The 6,870-nt window shown below is 37.0% G+C and overlaps 1 pseudogene; it reads right to left on the bottom strand.

Annotated features, from left to right (window-relative positions):
• Positions 1-1,323: 1,323 nt before the first annotated feature.
• On the bottom strand, positions 1,324-2,386 carry LOC147915626 (olfactory receptor 10C1-like; annotated as a pseudogene).
• Between the last annotated feature and the right edge of the window lie 4,484 nt (positions 2,387-6,870).

Below are 6,870 nucleotides of genomic sequence, written 5' to 3'. Positions count from 1 at the left end.
TTGGTAAAATAGGGATATCTGGCAAAACACACATTTTGGTCATTAGTGAACATCACTACTATCTTCTGAGAGTACAATTATCACATAGTTTTTCTTCTTTTCAGCTTTGCTGAGGTATAATTGACAAATAAAATTGTATATATTTAAGGTATATAATTGATGATTTGATAACCATCTTGAAATGATTACCACAATAAAATTAATTAACACATTCATCACCTCACATAGTTATCGTGTTGTGTGTGTGCGAGAACACTAAAGATCTATTCTCTTAGGAAATTTCAAGTATACAATACAATATAAATAACTATAGTCATCATGCTGTACATTAGATCTCCAGAACTTATTCATCTTATAACTGGAAGTTTGTATCCTTTGACCAACAGGAGAAGATTAAATCTGTTTATCTGGGGAATAAACTTAAGTCATAGGAGCCGTCACAGTTCTCCACTCTTTGTAACATTGCAACTATTATAGGAGTAGTTATTAATCCTTCATACATCAAGTGCTAACACAGCACCTCCCTGAGAATTAGATGTTCTAATCCAAGGCAACGTCTCTATAGGTGCTACTGGACTGTGTTGTAACCATATTCATTTCACTTAAGAGCAAGTTTTGTGGATGATTTCCAAATATCTTGACTCAGGATTCTTCTGCACATATGAAAATTTTGTAAATTACATAAACATCTTTAAAATTACATATACTAATTATTTTTAGTTCAGTTTTCTTCTCCCATCCTTGAATTTAAATATAATTTTTCTTTCTTTTTAAAAATATTTTCACCAAATGGAGTCTTGATAAACACTTCCCATATTTTTTCTCTTAATATTCTTCAACAAAACCTTTGAAACATGTTTGCTTTTTTTTTTTTGCATGTTATGTATTTTTATAGTACCTGTACTCATGAAAAGAATTCAAGTCTATATCATGTAACAATAACTAAGGTTGAAGAATTGTAAAACATGTTTTATGAAAGGAAATAATGAACTTCGTAGAGTTAGTAGAGATTTAAGAGTCATATGGGACAGGCATATGTGGGAACACTCCCCCCCAGTGAACAGGGCAGAAGTCAGATGGGCCCCTCAGGAGCTAGAAAATTCCTAAGAGTATAGAGTAAGAATTTGCCAGCCTACTGAGATATAATCTGAAAATTTATACTCTAAGCCTAGACTAACATAGTTTGGAAAACGTGTCTAGTGTTGGACTCACCTATAAAATTCTTTGGTAGCCAACTTCCTTCCAGAATTTAGTAGTCAGAACTAGAGCTCTGAGTACAGAGATATCTCCTAAATTTGTAATCACTGTAATTAAAGAAGGTCCTTACAAAACAGGTTGAACAGTGTACTTTCTTGTTTCTTTCTTTTTACTCATGGGTTGTGTGTGCATCTTTTCCAAAGAGCAGATTTGGACGGTCAACTCGTATCTTCTACAAGTCAAAACTTTTTTCTCACACAGGGTTCTCCGGAAAGCTGCATTGGCCTCCTTGTTCCATAAACTATAGATGATGGTGTTGAGCATGGATGTCAACCCTGTTTAGAAGAAGGCTAGGAGTTTATCTATTCCTGGTGAATGGCTAGCCTTGGGCCTTAAGTAGGTGACAGATGTTGAACCATAGAAGAGTGTTACTACAAGTAGGTGGGGAGAACAGGTGGAAAGAGATCTCTGGCAGCCTTCAGGTGAGGGCATGATCAGCACGGCTGCTAGAATTCTACCACAGGAAGCAATGATCAGTAAAAATGGGCTGGAAATGCAAAGGATGGCCGCAACAAAGACTGCAGCGTCACCATGGGATATATCCCCACAGGCAAGTGCCAGGATTGGGGGTGGTCACAAGAGAAGTGGTCTATTTCACAAGGGCCACAGAAGTCCAAGGAGAAAATATAGTTGGTCTGCCCCAAGCTTACCATGCATCCCACTCCCCAAGAAACCATTGCCAACTGGGCACACACTCCACAACTCATTTGTGATGCATAGTGAAGTGCGGAACATATGGCCATATAGCAGTCAAAAGCCATGGCTGCCAAAAGGCAGCACTCACTGGTACCAAATAATATAAAGAAAAACATCTGTGTAGCACAACCCTCCCAAGAGATTCCTCGACCCCACTCACAAGGCTCTGCAGCATTTTGGGTATGACAGAGCAAGTGCAGCCAATCTCCAAGAGAAATAAGTTGGCCAGGAAGAAGTACATGGGAGTGTGGAGGACTGGGTTGGTCCAGATGGCAAGAGCTACAAGAGCATTGCCTGTGAGTGATGCTAAGAACATGAATAGGATGACGGTAAATAAAAGGAAACAGTGTTCAGCGACCTCAGAGAATTTGGTAAATGCAAAGTGTTTAACACTCATGCTGTTGTACTGCCACAAGGACAAATTAAGGTTCATGACCTGGAGAAGAGCAAGTCAAAGTCATCAAGGATTCTTTCAGATGTAAATGGTTATCTTTATACTACTTGTAACAAGCTCTCGTAAGTCAGATGGATAACCTTCTTACCTGCAATTCTAAATTTCAAGAAGTCCAGAAATTACACTCATCCTCATACCTTTTCAAACTAATTCCTATTCTGTGGCCAGTATCCCAGTTGATTTGTCCAAAATATGCCTGGTCACCAAGCATCAAATGGAAAAATATTAATTTCAGCTCAACTCTCTCTTCATCTGTTTCTTTAATCCGTTGTCAACTACTACCAAAAAGATCCTTTCATGTTTATCCATTTCTTGCCATTTCTCTTAGCATTGACTTCCTTGCTTTACTCATTCATTCAACAAAAATTTATTAAGCACAGAGTATTGTGCAGTTACCGTTGTAAGTCCTGAGATTCAACAGTGAATAAAGAATTCTTCCTAGGGGGAGTTTATTTAGCGAAGGAAGGCAGAAATTAAATAGCCATTCAATAAATAAATAGTTGTTGCAATACAGAGAATTAAAACCATGGTATGTCCTGGTAACTGACCAATTTAGATTGGATGTTCAAAGGGGGCTCTTGACAATGAGAAACATGAGCTGAGATGTGATTGAAAAGAAGCGGCACCCATGTGAAGACTGTATCACAACCATTCATATCATATCTATGTTGTACTGCTGAGATAATTTCATCTTTGCAACAAAATTTCTTACTTTCCAATATTTCTCATCTGCCAATCTTTCTCAATCAGAGTGCTCTTTGCTAAGTGAAAATTGCCATTGCCTCAAGTTAAAATTCAAATTTCTTAATATAATTTATGAAATCTATGGATCATGTCACTGTCTCTTGATAGAAACTTTTATTTCACCCCTTCCCCAAATGGACCTCATGCTATAGTCATATCAAACTAATTGCGACTTTTAGTACGTGACTTGCTTGCGTATATTTCCTTTTCTTTGTATTTATTTTCCCATGGTATCTTGACTTTTGCCTTCTTGATTGTCCACCTACTTTACTGCCTCTTCATGTTCAACACTCGATAAGTATTAAGCTAAAGCAGTGTCTGTATACATGTGTTCTCTCACAACAGATTTACCTTCCTATACACTCCCTCTTGTGGAATTTTACATCACAATCCCGAATGATTTCTCCTGCTCCTTGTCTTCATCTCCGTTTCATGTTTTTCTATTCTTAGGCCATCATGGAGAGAGGAAAAGCAAAAAGTATGTACATACATACATACATACATGCATACATACATACAAACAGACAGACAGGCATAAAAATGTCACCTAAATGTTATGTCTTGAGAAAAAATAGTTGTGTAATATGAATCATTCTAATCTACTAATTTGGGCATCAACTGAACTATGCAAAAGTTGTCAAAAGTTAAGGACAGAAACAAGTGTACTGATTCAAAGTCTGTTAAATGTAAAATAGCACCTCTGCACAATTATAGGGACCCTCAATGCGTATAACTACCGGAAAATTTGCTCAGATATCTAGTAGTTTATTAGAATGTATATATACTTATATTAAAGCATTTATAAACTTTTTCTTGCATTGTAATTAATTTTAATATCCATATTTCCATGTAGCAACAGAATTCAGTTAAAGCCGAGGCAAAGAAAACATAGACAAGGGCTTACTTATTTTATTTTAAACCCAAATGATTGTTTAAATATCCATACTCCTTAATAATAGTCTAAGTAGTTACATAGAAAGCTTTGAATGTGGAGAAGTTCTCATCCCATTTGTCAGTTAAATACACAAATATGTGTCTTAACCCATTATTTTTTCCTGTATTTTGGAGGAATCATAATTTCTTCTGTGACACTGATGGAGGGACCAAGTGGGAAATCCCAACCAGAAAAGGAGAATGTCTGACTCTTTTTTAAGTAGAGACATCACGATGGTTTCCTTTCATGAATACCCTAGTCCCATTTAGACCTTAACCAGCAAATGCAGCTGCCTATGTTGGGGATGGGAGTCAGGGAATGTTGAGAAGCAGAGAAACCTCCTGGTGGATGGCACACAGTGAGAGCTGACTGCAAAAGGGCTAATGCATGCTGTTAGTCATTGGATATTTGTAGACTCACGAGATGAATTTAAAAGGCATCTCATCATAAGTACATTTTAAAAATTTCACAAGGTTCAGAAGTGATTGTAAAAATAAGATGTCAGGGGGCCGGCCAGGTAGCGCACGCGGTTAATTGTGCGTATTCTGCTACGGTGGCCCGGGGATTGCTGGTTCGGATCCGGGCGTGCGCTGATGCACCACTTGTCAGGCCCTGCTGTGGCTGGCGTCCCATATAAAGTGGAGGAATATGGGCATGGATGTTAGCCCAGGGCCAGTCTTCCTCAGCAAAAAGAGGAGGATTGGCAGATGCCCGCTCAGGGCCGATCCTCCTTACAAAAAATAAATAAATAAATAAGATGTCAGAAGTAGTGAAGGTTTGCGAGGGCTTCTAAATATTTGAACTGGCAAATAATGGTACTCTTTTGAGAAATAAACACTAAATCATATAAAAATAAATGTGTAGAACTCACTGGAGGTGAGAATACATACGAATGTAGTTAAGTTCTCTTCTCTCTCCCTGTCAATTGGAATAATACTAATCCAGGTAAAATCCACTTTTTTTTTAAACTTTCTATTGTTTTCAGGATTTACTCTCTGTTGAGCTTAGTCTGGGGACTCTGAGATCTATGTAGTAGAAGTCAGCTTTATGTACATACTAAAAATATTTCATTTTAATCATTGCTTATGGAAAGACAGTAAGATGCTCAAGGCAGGTGTCAGACATCTGCAGAAAGGAGCATCACAGGCAGTAGAACAATTTGGCATGGGCATTGCTTCTGTCTCTCACCTGGTACATTTTCTTGACTTAAAGTTTCTGACCCATTATTTCTGTGTAATGAAAGGAGGATGAAGCCCTTTCTACCTTTCTTGCTGAGTTGCTTTGAGTTGAAAATGCAAATATTGTACAAGGAAACTATGAATAAAGAGTAAGGGACAGACACTAAAATGTAATTTATCGGCAACCAAACCTCTTGCTTTTTAAAATCTCATGTTAATGCTTTCATAGGATGCTGCCTGGAATATTCCCTATCATCAGTCTGTAAAAATAGCCTGTATTAAGAGTCAGTAATTAAGCAAATAGGCACAGTGATATCATCTGAAGATATAAGAGTTTCATGCCCCATGATAAATTACATTTATAGATTCCTACTCAGCACAATAAAAGATTAAGTGGCCGTTGAACATTGGCAAGATTCTGAAGGTTTAAGTCATGGGATGGACTTTCAGTGATAGCTGGAGGTGTGAAAGAAATAGAGGACGGAGATAGGATAATTTTAATAGTTCTATGGCTTGGCTTCACGTGCCTCCTTACTCATCCCCAAGATACAAATCAAGCACACTCTATGTAGTCTGCTTTGGAAATAATCCAGCACATGTGATTCATTTTGGGTCAACCCCACATAATTATAAATGTTCCTTGACTGACTCAGTCCCTGGTTAATTTCTGTTTTCATAATGAAATATTTCTTTATCTCCTATCAACCTAAGGAAAATGTTATACATTATTAGATATTTTATCTGAAACACTTAGTATAGTGGCTGGCAACAAGTTAATAAATATTAACTTTCATTATTATAACATTGTCATTTCTAAAATACTTTAATAGTATATACAGTTTATGTAAATTGGTCATTAAAGATTACAGAGATGACTACACCCTTTTTCCATAATTTCCTCATAGTCGCATCATCTATACTAATTACCTAATAATAATAAGGACTTGATAATAAGGTGACACCTTAACATAACCCAGCAGGAAGTATTTTATCATTTGATTGGATTAACGTGAACAGGATAATGTAGGTATTTCCATTCCTTATCAATGAGAAATACCTATTTCTGTGAAATAATTAATTTAGAACAAATTACAGCAATTTTACAACAGGGATATTGGCAAATTGAGTAAATTTTTGTACTCTTCAGAGAAGGAGAAAATGACTTATTAAAATAATAGCCAGAACTGAAAAATGCTTTGGGTATTGACTATCCATTTTCACACTTTAATGTACAGTCTTCCACAACCTCTTGTCTTAACACATTAGTTACGTCACATACATTTAATCATTAATATGTAGGGGGGAAAAGTGGATGGTTATTGTTTCTTATGAGCCACTGCTTGATTTTCTCTGAACTCTCTTGTTATAACCTCTCAAAATTCAGAGGATGTAAATCTGCCTAGTCCTCACCTCTAAGACCATGCACTGAGAAGCTTTTGTTGTAGTCAGCACTGTGTCTGATCTCAGGAAGATTATCTCATGAGAGAACATTATGTCCCTCCTAGAAATGCCCTCAACTCCACACACACACACACACACACACACAGAAGCATACAAGGCTGTGCTGATTCCATGATGAGATATTTGAGCCCTCCTCCTTCCTGATA

Source organism: Ceratotherium simum, chromosome 13 (assembly GCF_057802395.1).
Source record: "Ceratotherium simum simum isolate JZ-2026a chromosome 13, ASM5780239v1, whole genome shotgun sequence".
Lineage (NCBI taxonomy): Eukaryota > Metazoa > Chordata > Mammalia > Perissodactyla > Rhinocerotidae > Ceratotherium > Ceratotherium simum.
Note: the sequence above shows the minus strand (reverse complement) of the source record. Positions and strands in the feature narration are given on the sequence as shown.